Source organism: Peromyscus californicus, unplaced genomic scaffold (assembly GCF_007827085.1).
Source record: "Peromyscus californicus insignis strain IS unplaced genomic scaffold, ASM782708v3 Scaffold_11__1_contigs__length_118956290, whole genome shotgun sequence".
NCBI lineage: Eukaryota > Metazoa > Chordata > Mammalia > Rodentia > Cricetidae > Peromyscus > Peromyscus californicus.
The window spans coordinates 107,354,709-107,373,776 of NW_026294402.1; the positions used below are offsets into that span (position 1 = coordinate 107,354,709).

General features: G+C 41.3%; 1 long non-coding RNA gene across 5 annotated transcripts in view; it reads right to left on the reverse strand.

Moving 5' to 3' along the window:
* LOC128100436 (uncharacterized) overlaps positions 1-19,068 on the reverse strand; it is a 415,354-nt gene that overhangs the window by 154,185 nt on the left and 242,101 nt on the right. For 3 of the 5 annotated variants that reach the window (XR_008214796.1, XR_008214791.1, XR_008214793.1), the window contains 2 exons: positions 16,190-16,362; positions 5,145-9,385 (listed from right to left, as the gene is read on the reverse strand). This is a non-coding gene — a long non-coding RNA (uncharacterized LOC128100436). Of the gene's footprint in view, positions 1-5,144; positions 9,386-16,189; positions 16,363-19,068 lie in introns of those variants that run through there. The other 2 variants (XR_008214792.1, XR_008214795.1) reach the window with 1 other exon arrangement.

Below are 19,068 nucleotides of genomic sequence, written 5' to 3' on the forward strand. Positions count from 1 at the left end.
TTTTAATTTTTTGAGACAGGGTCTCAGTATGTAGCTCTGGGTACATCATACTGGACATATTAACTAGATGTATAGACCAGGCCAGTCTCAAACTCACAGAGATCCACCTGCCTCTGCTTCCCAAATGCTGGTATTAAAGGTGTGCATCACCATGCATGGCTGTTACTATTTTAATTTTTAAAATTTTATGTCTGCATGTGGGTATATGCAGATGAATGCAGGTGCCCATGGCAGCTAGAGGAGTTACAGGTGGGTGTGATCCTGGGGGAGCCTTGTCTCTAGCTTCATAACATCAAAATGTAAGGGCCGGTCATAAGGCTCAGCAGGTAGAGTCATTTCCTGCCAAGCCTGAGAACCTGAGTTCAGTTCTCTGGAATCCATATGGTAGGAGGAGAGAAGAGACTGGAGAAAGTTCCCTTCGCACCACCACACCTGGCCCATGGCACACCCACCCCACCCACCCACCCTCTGCCTGCCACACACAGAAAGTAACTAGACATAATTTTAAAATTTTTAATTGGTTTTATAAAAAGTCTTTAATACTGCTTTCAGTAAGATATGGAAATGAGGAGTCAGACTGAAGGGCTGGTCTTTATTGGGCCATTGTTTAGAAGTAACTAGTGTTTACAGTCCATGGACGTTTATGCTTACAATTTGTGAAATTTTCTGTATGTAGGTGATACTAGAAAAAAAAAAAGTGAAGCTGGAAAAACAGAGAGCTAAAGAGGGGAAGAAGTTGCTGAGTCCCAAAGAATCCCTTTTTCTGAAGAAGAAAAAAACTTGCATGTGGGCTGAAAGTAGGGAGGCCTTTAACTGGGGACATTTTGGTACTGAATTTGATGTAAAAACAGCCAAAGGCTGTCAGCTCATTTTTATCACAAGCAGGCAGGCAATTTGTGCCTAGGAAAACAAAGTGCTTAAATAATCCTCGCCTTTCCTTGTACAAATGCGGAGCCCGCACTCCAACACCCAGGGTGATGACAGCCGTCACTCTCTTCTTGCTGCGGCTGTTTCAGGGTTGGCGTTCTAAAATTAGAGGCGAAAAAATGCCCGAAGTTGGTGTTTATTGAATTTTCCCACTTTATTTTAAACTATAGAATTACAGGGGATATTGAGTGCTTCCTAATTTTCCTTGCAAATGCCTCCAGCCAAACACCACTGGGGACCTCACTACCATCTGCAAAGAAAGAGCATTGGCTCAGTCAGATGGTCATGGGTCAACCACGTATCTTTAACCTTATTACCTGATCTTTAGTAAGTATGATATCTTTAGCAATGGTTCCCTTACTAACATCAGGATAAATTTATCTCTGTTTAAGATTAATATGAATTTAAAATGATATGATTTTTAACAGCCCTGACCCATGGCTCTGTCTACACTTTGGAAGTGATGAAATAATGAGGAGAAGGAAGGGGTTGAAGTATTGTTTTAATTTCTCTTTTATGCATATTATGGTGTCTTGCCCGCATGTATATGTCTGAGCATTGCTTGCAAACCTGATGACTTCAGAGGTCAGATGAGGGCAGCAGATTCCCTGAAATTGGAGTTATAGATAGTTATGAGCTGCCACGTGGGTGCTAGGGATCAAACCTGGGTCCTCTGCAACCAATGTCCTTAACTTCTGAGACATCCTTCCAACCCCTGAATATTTTTACCTCTAATAAATAAGATGTAAGCCATGAGATACATCTTTTTCATGTGTGATTTTCTGCTACTCCAAATTAGTATCAATAAACCATGTGAAAACTGATTCTCATAGCTCAAATCAACATTTCCAACATAATCATTACTTCCCTTCTAGATTGCACTTAGAATATATATTTATATGGATGACATCATGTCATCTTTAGTGACTCTTCAGGGGATGGACTGACGGGAACATCCACACTCAGATTCCAATATTAATTCACCAGCAACCCAATGGTGATGCATCCATTTCTTCACAATATTCAGTGAACAGACCTACCTGAGCCACAGAAGGTACTGTTCACTTTGATATGTTTTATTTCACCTAGATTTCCACAACAAAGTCCACATTTCATCAGTAGTTGTAAAGTATGGTGTAAATTTTCAGAATGACCTCAGATGTCCTCATCTGCCCAATAAGACTCGACACGGTTTCTTCTAGACACTTGTCCTAGAGCTAACTCTTGCTCAGAGCCCTTCTTTTTCTTCAGAACATGGATCTTCCTCCAGTCTCTATCCAGCTGTGCAATGCAGAAGTGTCTTCCTCAAGGGCACGGGAGGCATCACCGTGAAATACCATCATTAAGAAAGGTGGAATTCACATCTGTGGGAAAGAAGAGACCCAACTTCCTCACCTGGCACTCAGTAGTCACACCTGATCCATCACCATGTCTATCCTGTGCCTCCAGTCTTCCGACTCTTCCCCACAGGTTCACCCAGGGCTTTAAATTCCGCGCATTCTGTTTTGGTTGAGTGGAAAATAACTTCTCTTCCCTAGTCAAGCAGTCTTTAACTATATCTCCTTGCCTGTTTGACTCTATCGGGTGCAGGCATCTTTTAACAGGACTGAGGACGTAGAACCCATTTTGCGTGGTTTTTATGGAACACAGATACAGTTTTCTTCATGACATGTTTTCATCCCCCAATGCTTCAGTCTTGGTGTTATGACTGAGCCTATTATTGTTCAGTTTGAGAACTTCAACTCCATTGTGAAGACCTTTCTTGAATCAATGATGGCCATTTGCCTTTGACTGTATTCATCTTAAAGAAGGTGCCCGACCACAGGGGACTTTGTATTGCTGACTCCTCAGCTAGCATCCTTTGATGACGCCCCCAGGCCCCTGACAGCTAATTTCTACCCTGCACTTTTCTTGTACCATGAGATTATCCTCCTCATTCTAGATGGTCATAAAGTCTCAGATTGGCCACCATGGACCCGGCCCACAATCACTGTCTCTGAACTATATTTGATATATGTCTCTGAGTTTTGGATGGATGGCTTGGAGCCAAAGTTCTATCTGCTGGAGCAAACATTTGTTTGTTGCAGAAAAAATCGTTTTTCATCTGAGACAGTGTCCAAGAGTAATTAAAATACATATTTATTTTAGTGCATGGGGCCATATTCAATTAAGAGTCCTCATATAAGTGTCATCAATTGAGAAGTAAGTAAAGTTGTTTACCATAAGTCTGGTAGGAAATAAATAGAAACAATCATTATATTAAAAAAGAAATACAACTTTCCCTTTAACAAATAAAAATTATCAGAAAGAATATAAATCAAAACTAAACCAAAATATCATCTAATTATAAAATTGGCAAAGATTCAAATTATTAGTAAATCAAACTGGCTTTGTTGGTGGGACGATGAGGAAACAGGCATATTTGTGCATTGATGGTGGCCGCCAGAGACTAGAGTAGCCACAATGGGAGAAAAATATGCCGTGTTCTTGGTGTGTGTGTGTGTGTGTGTGTGTGTGTGTGTGTGTGTGTGTGTGTGTGTCTGTTGTAAGACAAATTGCTAAACGGTCTTAGAAATGAAATAACCGGAGCCAAGTGTTGGTTGGGGTAAACACTGGAAGATTCAGAGAAACAGAACTAGCCACAGCTAACCTCACCTAGCCAATTCCTCAGCTGATTTTGTTTCCTCAAACTGGATGCCTCTGAGTCCTCATCCAAATGAATCTCAGCTGAACTGCTGCTAAAAGCCTAAAAGCTTAAAAGCCTATAGTTCCTGGTCCTCACTCCTTATATACCTTTCTGGTTCCTGCCATCACTTCCTGGGATTAAAAGCATGTGTCACCATGCCTGGCTGTTTCCAGTGTGGCTTTGAACTCACAGAGATCCGAATGGAGCTCTGACTCCAGAATGCTAGGATTAAAGGTATGTGTGCCACCATTTTCTGGTCTCTATGTCTATCCAGTGGCTGTTCTGTTCTCTAACCGCAGATAAGTTTATTAGGGTACACAATATATTAGGGGACACAATATATCACCACAGTGTGTGTGTGTGTGCATGTATGTGTGTGCATGTGTGTGTGTGCATGTGTGTGCGTGCTTATGTGTATGTGTGTTTCTTGGCATAGTTGTCTCAGCACTTACAAAACTTTATCTTGAAGTTATTTCTCTACAATAAAGATAACATATGTAAGATTATCCATAGTAATTATGAATATTGGAAACAAATTCTATCCTTAGTAGAATGGTTTGAAAAAAAATCATGCTACAGTAGAGTACTCAGCAGCCATAAGATGAGTAAAAGTAGATAGGCTGTGGTGGCACATGCCTGAAATCCCAGGAGACTTATACATTGACGCCAGCCTGAGCAATACAGCCAAACCTTCTCTGAAAGAAAGAACAACAAAAACTAAATAGAACTTTTATAAACTGATAAGGTTTTTTTTAATCTGTAGTGTTTGGGGGAGGAGGTTGTTTCTTAAAGATTCATTTTTATTTTTATTCTATATATGTGAGCATTTTGCCTGTATGGATGTAAGTACCCTGTGTATGTGCCTGGTGCCCTGGGAAGCCTGAAAAAGATGTTGGATTCCCCTAGAACTGGAATCATGGACTGCTGTGAGTTTTTGTGTAGATGCTGGGAATCAAACCTGGATCCTCCCCAAAAGCAGGAAGTTACCTTAAGCACTTAACCATCTCTCCAGCCCCATCCATGGTATATTTTTAAGTTGAAGATTAAAGTATGAAAGAGTACATATGACCCGCATGTTGTGCAAAAAAAAAAAATGACAGTAGAGAAATAAACACAGATATGAAAAAATGTATTACTAATTACATATTTGTTTAGATATTATGTATACATGATTTAATACCTTAATTTGATCAAAAGTAGAAAAAACATGTATGTATAAAGTTCTTGCGATGCAGGTATGAAGACCTGAGTTCATTCCGCAGCCCCTGTGTAAAATCCAGGCATGGCAGTAAAAGCCTGTCATCCCGTCCCTGGGAAGTAGGAGTGGAGGACGCTCTGGGGTTAGCCAGGCTAGCCCAGTCACCACATCCTAGCTTCAATGAGAGACTCTGCCTCAAAAAGCAAGGAAGATAGTCTAAGTCTGACCTCTCTCCTCCACATACACATACACACAGGTGAACTTGCACACACACACACACACACACACACACACACACACACACGCACACACACACACACACACAAGAATGAATGAAACTGAAGGGTTTTTTTATTGTATGAATTTTTCAATAAAACGCAGTAAAAGAAAAAAGATTTAGCTCTGATATTTCAAAGAACAATTTTCTATTTCAAAGCAATAATATGACTGCCAGATATGTACACTTAATATCCAGCCTTCTTTCTCATTCCAACTCCCTTTCTTGCTATCCGTTCCCCCCATTCCCAGAAAAAGGAATGTTCTGATGGTAATGTGCAGTGGAAATACAGATGGCACAGGAGGTAAATAACACACATAAACAGAGAGAACTGAATTGGACCGTCTCATCCATCATACACTCCAGCTTCATCACTGCTCCTAGGGAACAGGACTTTGGAGACATCTGCACATCAAGAACCCAACCTGTAGAACCAGCTGGGGCCTATCTCACCAACTCACTTGCCGATTTCAAAAGTCCCCCGAATTCTGTGCTCTACCCCTCTCTTGAGGAGTAAAGAAGGTTCAAAAGCAGAGCCTCGGCCCTGCAGTAAGATGCTGAATTCATAAATTCTTGATTTGGAACATTACTGAATATTTTAGGATCGGATGTACTTTAGGTTCAAACGAGGCTTTCATAAAGTAATTTGGAGATATATGAAATTCCCATTATTGCAGGTGAAATGTTGATCCCTGTGAGATAAGTGAGTAGAATAAATATCTAATTATTTTAACCTAATCACTGTTATTCCTTTTCATCTCCCAACACACCTTGTCATTCCTTATTGTTTTTTCATCTCCTTACCCCCACTGGCAATTTTTAAAAGTTGATCCTTCTGCGTTCAGCGGAGATGAAACAGGCTTAGCGATGAAGGATTACACAAGTCCCCACACTTCCTGGGGATTACAAGCAGAATTAGCATGGCTGTCTAATATGAAGCCACAGCTTGGGGGTAGAAAATGACAGGGTTATTTATTCTCCCAAATCCTGAGCATTGCTAAGTTGTTATTAATCGTAGGGAATTCAGGGCTGAGACAGGGACTTCATTTAGAGCCAGCAAACTAATGTGGTTTGAGTCTCTTTTACAATATTCTCTAAACAGTGTCTCAACATTTGTGTTGGGGGGATGATACATAGGTTCTAAAGACTCTACAAACTGAAATTGTGGAAGCAACAGTCTTGCCCACCTCAGTAACCACAACATTCTTATTAGAGTTTTAATGATTTTACTTCTCAAGTTATCAATTTTAAATAATAATTTACATTTTATGTGGTTGTTTTGCCTGCATGTGTCCTGTCCACCACCAGGATGCCTGGTATTGGCGAGGACAGTAGAAGAAGGTGTATTGGATGGCCTGTAACTGGAGTTACAGGTAGCTGTGAGCTGCCACGGGGGTGCTGGAAACCTGGGTCCTGTAGAAGAACAGCTGGTATTTTTGACCACCAAACCATCTCTCCTTGCCTGAGTTATTAATTCTAGACAGCCCCAATCTTCTGTATAAAATAAAATAATGAAGAAATCATTACCCTCTTGTAAATCCCCAGTGGTGATATTTTATCTGTGTACCCCAACAAAGCTTATCTGAGGATCATGGGAAAAAGCCAGCCACTACAGTAAACAATAGAAGTCAGGCAATTACCATTGCCTTTAATCCCAGCACTAACCATGAAGGTATGGAGGTCTGTATAGACAGACAGGAAGTGACAGAGCTGGGCAGAAAGAGGAATTGATGTAGCTGGGCAGAGAGAGGAAGTGAGATGGCAGGGACAGAAAGGCATATAGGCGTGGGTATACAGGAAGGAGGTCTCTCTGGAGCCTGAGGAGTCGGTGAGGTGAGGTTGGCTGTGGCTTGTCCTATTCCTCTGGTCTCTCGGTTTGCACCCCCATATCTGGCTCCGGGTTTTTTATTAATAAGGGACTATTTAGCAATTCATCTTACAATCCCCTACTGCTGCTTTACTTCAGTCTTGTCAATTATACTATTACTTCATTCCTTCTGGTCATTAGCTTGTCAGCTATGAAAGATATGTATCAGGATTTGTGTTTTGAGGTTTTCCAGCTCTAACTAATACTTTAGAAGTGATTCTGATTGTTTTCACCCCAGAAATGCGTAGATGATTGAGGTGATGGATAAGCTAATTAGATTATCATGCATCACATTGCTCATGTCAGAACACCACATTGTACCCTTAACTCTGGACAATTCTTATAAACCAGCTCAAAATATGAAAGTCAGGTTGAGAATGATGGCTCAGTAGATAAAGTTTTTGTTCTGCACACATGAGGAACTGAGTTCAGATCACCAGTGTCTGTGTAAGAAACTGGGCACAGTGGTCAGTAACCCCGAGCATTAAGGCCCAGAGCTACTGGACTCCTGCAGCTCACTAGCTAAGCTGCCTAGCTGAATCAGGGTGCAAGTTCAGTGAGAAGCCTCATCTCAAAAAGTAAGGATGGACAGTCATAGAAGAAAAATGTTTCCTATCTCTGGCCTCCTCATGAGCACATGTGCATGCTCATATGCACAGATACACACACCTACACTAACAAGTACAAATACATACACATACCAAAATAATGTAAAAATTTACAATTTGGAAGAATGGATAATAACTTTGAAATTACTTCTAAATCTTTTCATCCCTCTACTCAGTAACATTTGCTGTTGTTTTATTTAGATTTTATATTGTCAAAGCTTCTAACATTTGTTTTGTTCTCCAAATACCTATAATAATGTTTGTGATATTTTATATGATTGATTTTCAAGACTGAAATTGCTTCAAATGATATTTACATAGTCACAATCATGGGCCTGTAATTCATGTTGAGTCAAGGGTTTGATCTTATAAGAAGAATTTTTGTTCGCTTGCCTGCTTATTTTTTGAAACAAGGTCTCATGTAGCTCAAACCTGTATGCAAACCCACTATTTAGTCAAGGATGACCTTGAACTCCCGATTCTGATGCCTCCACTCCCCAGTGCTGGGGTTAGAGGTATTGTAGCATGAATCTTAAAAGTTCTTATTAATAAAATCAAACCTGAGGCCAGTTATTGGGGTGAATGCTGGTAGATCAGAGAGACAGAACAAGCCACAGCTACCTCACCTCGCCAGATCTTCAGCTGGTCTTGTACCTCAGACTGGAAGCCTCTGAGTCTTCATCCAGAATGGGTCTCAGCTGAATTGCTGTTCAAAAGCCTGAATGCTTGCTTAACCAGCCAAATGCTTCTAGTTTCTAGTCCTCACGCCTTATAAACCTTTCTGCTTTCTACCACCACTCCCCTGGGATTAAAGGCTGCTTTCTGGGATTAAAGGTGTGAGTCACCATGCCTAGCTGTTTCCAATGTGGCTTTGAACTCACAGAGATCCAGAGGGATTTCTGTCTCTGGAATGCTAGGATTAAAGGCATGTGCTAACATTTTCTAGCCTAAGTATCTTGTGGCTTTTCTGTTCTCTGACCCCAGATAAGTTTATTAAGGTACACAATATTTTGGGGAACACAATACCACCACATTTCCTCTTTTTTGTCTAAAATTAAAAAAGACTTATAACTAATACAAGAAAAACTATCCAATAAGTATATACAATATATACAGCCAAAAATTACATTAATGATATCTAGTCCATTAACATTTGACAGATTCAGATAAAAAACTCCATTATACATATTAACAATGTTCAGTCCAGTAACATCTGATAAACTCAGACCAAAAAATTTTCATTACTTATCTTATTTAAAACAAGTAGTTCCTTTTTTAAAAGCAGATTCCATAATCTCCCTTTTTATCTTATCATACCCATATCCTCTTTTTTCTTTCCATAATACATTCAGTAGTCTACCTTTTGTCATTTTTATATCTTCCCCTTTTTCTTCAGTGTAGATTCAGTGATCTACCTATTTATCCTATTATTTCTTTATCTTTTTTCTCAGAGTAGATTCAATGATCTATCTCATATCTTATTCTCTTCTTCTTTTTGCTTTCTAGGAGTGAAGATATCTTTAGGGAATCTTGAAAAGAAAATTTTTGGGTTAATTGTCAAGTCCTGTATCATTTGTTCAGTTCTCTGCATAAAAAGAAAGTTCAGGGCTTGTCACAAGTCCTTGCTCGAGTAGTCTGTCAGGCTGGATCGTCTCAGCTAGTCATCTCGAAATTGTCCTGACCAGTTTGTAGTCCAACGTAGATCTTTCCTTGGTGTTAACCAGCTTAATGGCTTTATCATAGTCCATGTGGAATCATCTTTGTGGAGTCCTGTCTTCTTTTTGAAGATTTCAAAGTTGCTGTTAGGCATAGTCATGGTTCCCTGCAGAAGGTATATAGCACTCTATCATACCTAGCACTAGGGAGGGATTTTTAATTGTATGTCACTAGGTCCTATTGCCTTCATCTCTCCAGCATCCCAAGATTCTAGTTCTGGTTTTATCTCATCTATGAACCCTTTCCCAGCACTTATACAGTGCTGCTGTTTCTTGTAGTGCATACTATCGTCTTTTGCATTATTTTTTTCCCTGGAATTCTTTTTGGGGAGTTCCTTTTTAAAATATGACCCCAAGAAACCCAGTCTTCGTATATGAGAATGGTTCCCAAGGTGACAGAGATCAAAACAAGTGCTGCACAAACTCAAGACTGCACAGAACAAGGTCTAAGGGGGACTGAGGAACTGAAGTGTGCCTTCAGTCAGTGAGGCAGCTAATCGCCATGATTTGGGTCAGAAGGAGGGCCTTAGATAATGGCTAAGGACAAAGTGACTTCATGCAAGCCTGAGTGAACCTGGTATATCTGAAGCCAGTAGCAGGGTTGTTAGGCATATCCACGTCACAGCAGAGTCGAGATTTGTAAGGCACCAAACATATACCCCTCTGATGGCTCTCTCTGTGCATAGCACACTTGGAGGACTGTGGGGAAAACCACCCAGAGTCCTGGGGACAACACTGTCAGTGAAGACCCAAGATGGCTGCTGTCAGGTCAAGCTGGGTCCCACCCCCCCACGTAGATTTATCTCACTGTGATGCTTCACAGGAGCTTGCAGGGATTGTAAGTATTTTATGCAGTATTTGTTTAGTGGTTTGGCCGAGTATTTGTCTCAAGGTTTTAAAAATTAAAAAAAAAAATAAAATAAATGGAAAATTGCTGCAGGGATAACCCCAAGCCACAGTGGGAATGATGGGTATCAGTTTATGAATGCTTCAGCCTCCTGTCCTTCAGAGGGACAATTCTGCATAATGTGCTGTGTGGTTCCTAAGAAGTTCACAGCAGGACAGAGTCACAGTCACCTAAAACGGTAACCTTCCAATACTGTGTTCTTTATTGGTTGTTACTGTCCCTGCACTGCCCCTCGACTCTCACTTTTCTTCCAGCCTGCCTCTTGGGATGACCTCCCTATGGACCCAGGTGGCCCCCATGGTGTTGCCCTAAGTTTGACCCTGACAGTCACAGGACAGGGTAACCAGCATTCCCAGGAGGCTTGGGCTGTCTCCAGAGCTCTATTAATCATTCCCTTCTCCTACAGCCTGTTCCCTTGTGTCAAGAACTGATTTAAGCTCTTGGAATATTTTGGTGAGGAACTTCCTGATAAGGGAGCCAGACAGAGAACAGGTAATAAGGCTGAGACCAGCGCAGTTTGTTCTGGAGCTGGGCCTCTTGGTACTCGGGATTTGAGAGGACCACTGTCTTTTTCAATTATATGATGCTTGTCACATCACATGTCTCTGTCTTTACTATCTTCTCCCAATTCCCAAGGCTTCTCCCATATTCTCCATGGCACTTGCTTTGATATAAAAGGCTTCTCCCACAGTCTACAAGGATTCTCCCACAGTCAACAAGGCATTTCCATAATATACAAGGCTTCTCCCACAGTCTATGTACAAGATTTCTCCCATATTCTCCATGGCACTTCCTTTGATATAAAAGGCTTCTCTCACAGTCTACAAGGCTTCTCCTACAGTCGACATACAAGGCTTCTCCCATATTCTCCATGGCACTTCCTTTGATATAAAAGGCATTTCCCACAGCATGCAAGGCTTCTCCCACAGTCTACAAGGCTTCTCTCACATACTACAAGGCTTCTCTCACATTCTACAAGGCTTCTCTCCACAGTCTACAAGACTTTTCCCACAGTATACATACAGGGCTTCTCCCACAACTCCACAGCTTTTCACACAGGTCCCACAAATTCACTCAAGGCTCTAAGCCTTCTCCCACAGGCTCTGAGGCTTTTCTTCCTGTCTACAAGGCTTTTCCACAATTTCCACAGCTTTCCCCAAAGGACACAGTATTCTTGCACATGCCCCAAGGCTTCTCCAATGGGCCCCAAGCCTTTTTTCACAGGCCCCAAGGTTTTACCCACAGGTTCCAAGAGCCATGGATTGTCCACTTTCTTAATGGGGATAGAAGCTAAGGCATCACACATCCTAGGAAGGTGTTATACCACTAGACAACATCCCAGGTTTTCCCTTTAGTTAGAGACAGAGTCTCACCAAGTTGCACAGACTAGTTAGTCTTAGACACACTTTAATCCAGGAAGGTCTTGAACTTGTGATCTTCTCTCTTCAGCCTCCCAAGTAGCTGGGATCTCAGGTCTTCATCACGAGGCCTAGTGAATGTCTGTTTTCTTTAGCAACCTCCACCCCCCAGTGTTTGGCTCCTGTTCTACACACATGCTTGTTTAGCATGAAGCAGAATTGTGAGGAGATCTTTGCTCCTCTCTCTGAGAAGACAACTAGTTGCCATGATGACAGTCCTTCATGTCTTCCCACTTTGTTAGGTTGACTGTTGCTGAGCTTCTAAGGCAGTGGTTAACCTTTCTATTGCTGCAACCCCTTAATACAGTTCCTCATGTTGTGGTGACCCCCCTAACCCTAAAATTATTTTCATTGCTACTTCATAACTCTAATGTTGCTGGTTTTATGAACCGTAATGTAAATATCTGTTATGCAGGATATCTGATATGTGACCCCTGTGAAAGGGTCAGTCACAGCCCACAGGTTGGGAACTGCTATTCTAAGGTGTCCTTTCCTGTTTTCTAGAATTATAGTGTACTCATGCTTCCTCTTAGACAGACCACGTAACAGATAAGCATGCAAACAACAGATGCAGCATCCTTAACGATATGTGAAGTAACACATAAGACTCTAATCGCTGTGGTCTGGGACTGTTGAGTGGAGTGCTCCCTTCCTCTTATCATTCATTTAATTTTTAAATTTCATTTGTGTGTGTGTGTGTGTGTGTGTGTGTGTGTGTGTGTGTGTGTGTGTGTGTTTGCATATCCCATGCTTTCAGGTGCTGCAAATGCTATGGCATGTGTCTGAAGGTCAGAGGACCAACTTTTGGGAATTGGCTCTCTCCCTCTACCATAGGTTATAGGTATCAAACTTGGGTCATAGGCTTGTGCAACAAGTGCTTTTACCTTCTGGCCTATACTTCTAGCTTTGTCATTTCTTTTTAGGAGGTTCACCAGATATATCCCATCTTAGAAACCACTAAAATTCATAACCCTTGGATTGTGTAAGTTGTATCTTTGTAATCCCAGAGCTGAGGAGGTAGAGTCAGGTGGATCACTGGGGCTTACTAGCTACCAGCTTGGTCTACTTGGAGATATCCAGGCCAATCAGAGACCCTGTCTCAATAAAAAAGTGAACGGTACCTAAGGAACAACACTTGCAGTTGTCCTTTGGCCTCCACATGTACACACACATGCACACACACACACACACACACACACACACACACACACGTTTGATGGCATTAAATTCTGCTATGGATAGAGAGGCTTCTGAAACATCACAGAGTGCCATTCGGGGTGCGCTGACGTAGTGTCTGACAAGCTTATTCCAGGTACTCCCCTGCCCTTTGTTCCTGTATGTGTCTCAAACACAGGATATGGCAGGCTGACACCTCCAACTTTGCACTACATCCATTCATGGAGAATCTTCCTTCCTATGTTCACCAGAGAGATCCTAGGAAGAATATTCCCCAATGAGTCTAATTGGTTGGCACCTCCTGTGTGCCAGGAATTGACAGAGCTGTGCATCTCTCTAATCCACACTTATGAACTCTTCAGTGACGTGACTCTCTAGCTTCATCTGCTTCTCAGGCAGGGACTTCCTCCAGGGGAGGAAGCCACTAGTGTCACTCTTTAAGAGGAGAGCAGAGTGCTGAATGGCTGGCCGTCACAATGATAACAACCTATGACAACCAAGTTAAGAGCTTTTGTTGTTCTTTCCCAAAACTGCTGTTCAGATCATCAAAATAGGGTCTTTCCCAAACTGATTTAATTCTCAGAGGGATAAAAGACATTTAAAGGGCAAGCCAACTTCATAAAATGACATTAAAAGGTTTGAAATAGTGTTGTGATTCTAGAGGGTGTTTGCAAATGTCAAAGTAACATATTGATCACAGGCCTAGCAGTTTGTACCTGTGGCTTCTTAGCTTCTGGGGCTTAACTAGTGTTGTTGACTCATGCTCACAGCAAGAGGTGTCTCGGCTCTCTTTTTTGCCTAAACTTTTCCCATCCACTAGACTTCCTCCACCTGTGATTAAAAGGTGCAATCAAATCTGTGATCTTCATAAGTTTTGTGCTATTTAACTTCTTGTGTAAATTACATAAAGTTCTGGAAATGACTATGGGACTTAGCATGTAGACTCTTGTGATGTCCTACAAAGGCTTACACAGTGGTAAGCATTGGTTGCCACATCTAAAGATACCATTCTGAATCCTCTCTCTCTCTCTCTCTCTGTCTCTCTCTGTCTCTCTCTCTGCCTCTGTCTCTCTCTCTCTCTCTCTCTCTCTCTCTCTCTCTCTCTCTCTCTCTCTCTTTCTTTGTGTGTGTGTGTGTGTCTGTCTGTCTATCTGTGTCTGTGTGTCTGTCTGTGTCTGTGTCTGTGTGTCCGTGTGTTCTTGTATGTGCATGTGCCTCTGAGCGTGCAGGGACCAGATGTCAGCCTTGGTGTCTTCCTTAGTCACTATCCACCTTGTTAATTTGGCACAGGATCTCTCACTACCACAGGGCTCATTAATTCAGCTAGGTTGGCTGGCCAGTGAGCCACCAAGAGCCACCTGCCTCTGTGTGCCCAGCATGGAGATTGTAACCACACGCAACTATGCCCAGCTTCCTTATGTAAGTTCCGAGGATCAGACTCAGCTCTTCACATTTATACAGCAAGCACTTTGCCAACTGACCCATCTGCCCGGTCCCCTGATTCTGAATTTCTAAATAAAGGAAAAAGGCCCTCAAAAGCCAAAGAAAGCACATAACCTTTTCACGTAGCCTGAGCTCAGGTCTCCATGGTGAAAATATAAGATACTCTCAGTTGCTGTTCTATATATGAGAGCCATTAACAATAGGAGAAGAACAATATCATCATGATGATCAAGTCTTGGACAAGACCTCATTTGTAAATAAAAAAGACCAGCATAACTTCTCTGACTACAAGAAGCTAAGTCTCTAAAGAAATGATGGCAATGTATGTGTCAGAGTCACAGCTTACAAAGACTTTTCAATAATTAGTAAAGCGGAGGTCATTGAGTTCCTTCTTGTTTTAGGACCTGTAGGGATCTAGACCAGGAATATGTTTGTGGCATGTAACCTAGGGAGACAGTGGGTCTGTCTCTACATCATGACACATTCTTCCATTTGTATGTTCATTGGAACACACTCACTTCAAAGGAACCTGTGTCCCTGGCCCCAGAGAATCTGACCAAGCACCAAGCAAGACTACTAGTGAGGAACAGACATAGTTTTAGCTTCCTATTCTAAGAGTGTATACTGTTGAATGAGACCATCTACTTTAGGTCAGGGAGAGTAGAAACATTCATTATAAAAATGATAGTATGCTCAAGGTAAACAAATTTCAACACTAATGAGATGTGAAAAGAAAATTTTCTTGGTCTCTTTCTAATTCTCCAGGGGAAATCCCTGTTAATAGTTTCTTATGCTTCATTCCGGAAACTGATTGACTATTAGAGCAGGCTGGCTCAGCACTCATCTTCTCCTTTCCTTCCACCCCACCCCCAGGTTCTGACTCTCTCACCTCTTTCCCGTCCTTCCTCCTCTTCTTCCACCACCATTTCCTTCCTCTGCCCTCCTCCCTCACTCTCCATCTCTCTTCCCTCCCATTTTTCCTTCTTTCCTCCCCTTCTTCCTCCTCTCTTCTCTTCTTCCTTCTTTCTTCCAATTCTTTTCCTCCTCTTCCACTCCTTTATTCCTTTCTTCCTTCTCTCCTTTCTTTCCTCCATTTCTCATATATGCCAATCATGAGCTATTCTTTATCTTTACATATAGACACACATCAAATATTAATGACTATGTATCTCATCATATGGATATGACAGCTATTTCATCCACTTTCCAAAGATTTCTTTTTTGTTTGCTAGTAAAAGCCATGCTGTAAATACCCTTGAAAACAAAATTTATATTTTCCCACAATCTGGATAAAATCCATGCATCCTTTGCTCCGACAATTTACAAAGTTTCTAATGCATAGTAAAATTGGAACTAAAACCCACATGTCATACAAAGAATCCCGAGGTTTCCTTCACCCAAAGTTACCAGTGGTGACCTTAGAACTTCAGATGGTCACTTTCCCTATCTTTTTGTAAATTTATTGATACTTATGCATATTTCAGAATCACATTTGAATGTAAATTGAATGCCTCATGGCAGTTTATCCCTAGAGACTTCATCATGTAGCTCATAAGAACTAGGCAACTTTCCTACGTGGCTATAATGCAATCTGTACACTTGGGAAATTTAAAACTCACTCAGTAATCTGATCTTGTAGATGGGCTTTGAAGTGAAAGCATCACCTCCTTCCGGCCCTATAGTCCAAGGTCATGGGTGGAGCAAATACCACTACAGGTATTTGTCCTAATTAAATTTTCTCATCTTTTTCCCACATTGTTCTTCACAAATTCTACTATCATTTGATTATGTATATGAATGTGTATACACACACACACACACACACACACACACACACACACACATACACACAAAGTAATCTGTGAAGGAATCTCAGTTGAGGAATTGCCTCTAACAGATTGTCCCATGGGCATGTTTTGGGGGGACATTTTCTTGATTGGTGACTGATATAAAAGAACCCAACTCACTGTAGTGGTTTCTTGTCTGGACAGGTGGTCCTGGCCTGGATCAGAAAGCAAGATGAACAAGCCATAGGGAACAAGCCAGTAAGCAGCACTCCTCCATGGTCGGTTGCCTCAGTTCTTGCCTCCAGGTTCCGGCCCTGCATTCCTTCCTGGTTTCCCCAATGATGGACTATAACCTGTAAGCCAAACAAAGTTTTCCCCAAGTTAGCTTTGGTTGATGTTGTATTACAGCAACAAAGAATCAAAGTAAGGCAACTTCTATTTCATTCTTCCTTAGCTTATAAGACCAAATGTGTCTCCCCACCCACACATGGCAAAGTAACTCTCAGTGACCACACATAAAAGGAAGACATGGAAGTCAGAGGGAGACTGGTTGAGAAGAGTTCCAGCAGCAGAGTGAAAGGAATGAGGGAAGAGGATGGGTAGAAGAGGACCTAAATTTACCATGCAAATATGTGAACTAGCAAACAATAAAAGTATCCAAAGCCCATAATTTGTATAATGTGACACATCTTCATACTAATTTCAGTAAGAATTAACTCCTTGCCATGTCCCACAAAACCTGTCTTCCACCCTTACTCTTATTCACCCATGTTGACTTCATTCTCATAGTCAGAAACAGTCCCCACTGTGTGGCTTAAGTCTCCTTGTAAATGTCACTTGTAGCTGGAGTTTTCCTGTGTCCACCCAGCTCTCACAGCCACTCAGACCCAAGTAAACACATAGAGACTTATATTACTTATAAACTGCATGGCTGTGGCAGGCTTCTTGCTATCTAGTTCTTATATCTTAAATTAACCCATTTCTATAAATCTATACCACATGGCTCATGGCTTACAGGTATCTTTTACATCTTGCTTCCTCTGTGTCTGGCTGGTGACTCCTGGCTCAGCCTTCCTGTTCCCTGAATTCTCCTCTCTCTTTGTCCTGCCTATACTTCCTGCCTGGCTACTAGACAATCAGCACTTTATTTATTAACCAATCAGAGCAACACATTCACAGCATTCAGAGCAATATCCACAGCAGTTACTGCTTTGGAGAAGCCATTTTCTGTCACTTGTCTTCTACCATGTATAACAAATGTTCAGTGTCTGTCCCCTCCATATTCATTTCTATCATCACCACTGGTCCTAGTTATCATTAACTGTCAACTTCATACAATCTAGAATCAACTGAAAGAAGTCTCAGTTGAGTAATTGACTTTATCGTGTTTGTTTGTGACATGTCTGTGAGAGATTGTCATGATTATCTTAATTGATGTAGAAGGGTTCATCCTGCTGTGAGCAGTGATATCTCCTGGAAAGGTGGTCCTGAGCTATATAAGAAAGTGAAGCAGAGAGAAAGTTAGCAAGCAGCATTCCTCCATGGTTTCTGCTTCAGTTCCTGCTCGAGTTCTTTCCCTGACTTCTTTAAATGATAGACTGTGATCTGGAAGTGTAAGCTGAATAAATGCTTTCCTTCTGAGTTGTTTTTGATCAGCGTTTTATCACAGCAACAGGTAAATAACTAGAACACCACCTGGAAGGGAACTTTATGAGAGCCAGCATTCTGCCTGCACTCTCCACATGGTCCACATCAGAACGCTTGGCCACTGAAGGTCAATATAAAGAGATCTAACTGGTACCAAATGCCACATCTCTGCATGACAGGAGCAGGCTGATGCCAAGGAAATAAAAGAGGTCTTGACTGATCAGAATAAGGTTTGGAATCACTTACTAGTCTGTAGAAACCCCCCTCTCTCCTTCCTTGCCCCCACACCCAAGACCCGTGTTCTCATGCCCTACCTGTGGAATAGGTTGAGGCAAGCATTGACTCAATACAGGAAGGCAGAACATGCACTCTTTACAAGTTTGTTTCCCCTCTCTCCTAAAGATCCAGATTCCCAGACTGTCGTTTCAACTCATTTATGGAACCATGAGCTTTAGGGTGGCAAGGATTCCTTCATCTCTCTATTACTAGGGCTTGACTCAGGTCTGGCTCAGAGTAGGTCTAAGATTATGTTTGTTGGTATATATATATGCAAGTATTGAATCAAAGGTCATGAGGAATCCAAAAACTTAAGAGATCTAAAAACTTAGTATGTATAAAACCATGACAACTGAGCAACTCTTGAATTTCAGATCAATAAGAGAAAGTTCAGGATTCTTTTAATAACTCAATGCCCAAAATAGTGTTTAAGCTGTCCAGAATGCTTTCACACTCAAAGAATGTTTGACACAATCTTAGTTTTCTCACTTCAGTGAGACCTTGCTACACTCGACAAATAAGTTTACTTTAGTTTATGTTGAAAAAAAAAGTTGCCACTGCAGTATGAAAATGGAGCCCCATGAGTCACAATAATGCCAGAACCAAACAGTACATTGAATAGAATCTGATTGGAAGACTGAATCAGAAAAATGTGGTTCATTATGAGCTTTGTATAAGACAGAAGTAGGATCTCTCAGCCCAGTTATGCTCCACTGTTGTCTGACAGGTCTAAATTACCAGCTGAAGGGAGTTCAATACATTTCAAGTTGGTTTTGGTGTCAAAGGGCTGTATTTAGACAAGCTGTGTTGACTTGCAACTGGACAGATAGAATTTGTGTTTTTCGTTGTCAGAAATTCCAGTGCAAATTTGACAAATATTGATGGGTTTTTATCATGGGACTCTGCGAAGTGCAGTTCTTTTTGCCTTTCTAATTTGATTCTTTTTGCTATGGAAAGAACCCACTTTTCCCTAATAAGTTTATATAATCTTCATAACAAAGAATATAATGCATTGGTATGAGAGTCAAGACTCAGTATAGTTTAGAATAAACTAAGCTTGTAATGAGGCTGTTATTAATGGTAATTTTCCACGGTAGCTGTTTTCTGGGCACCTCACAAATTGCATAATTTATCTT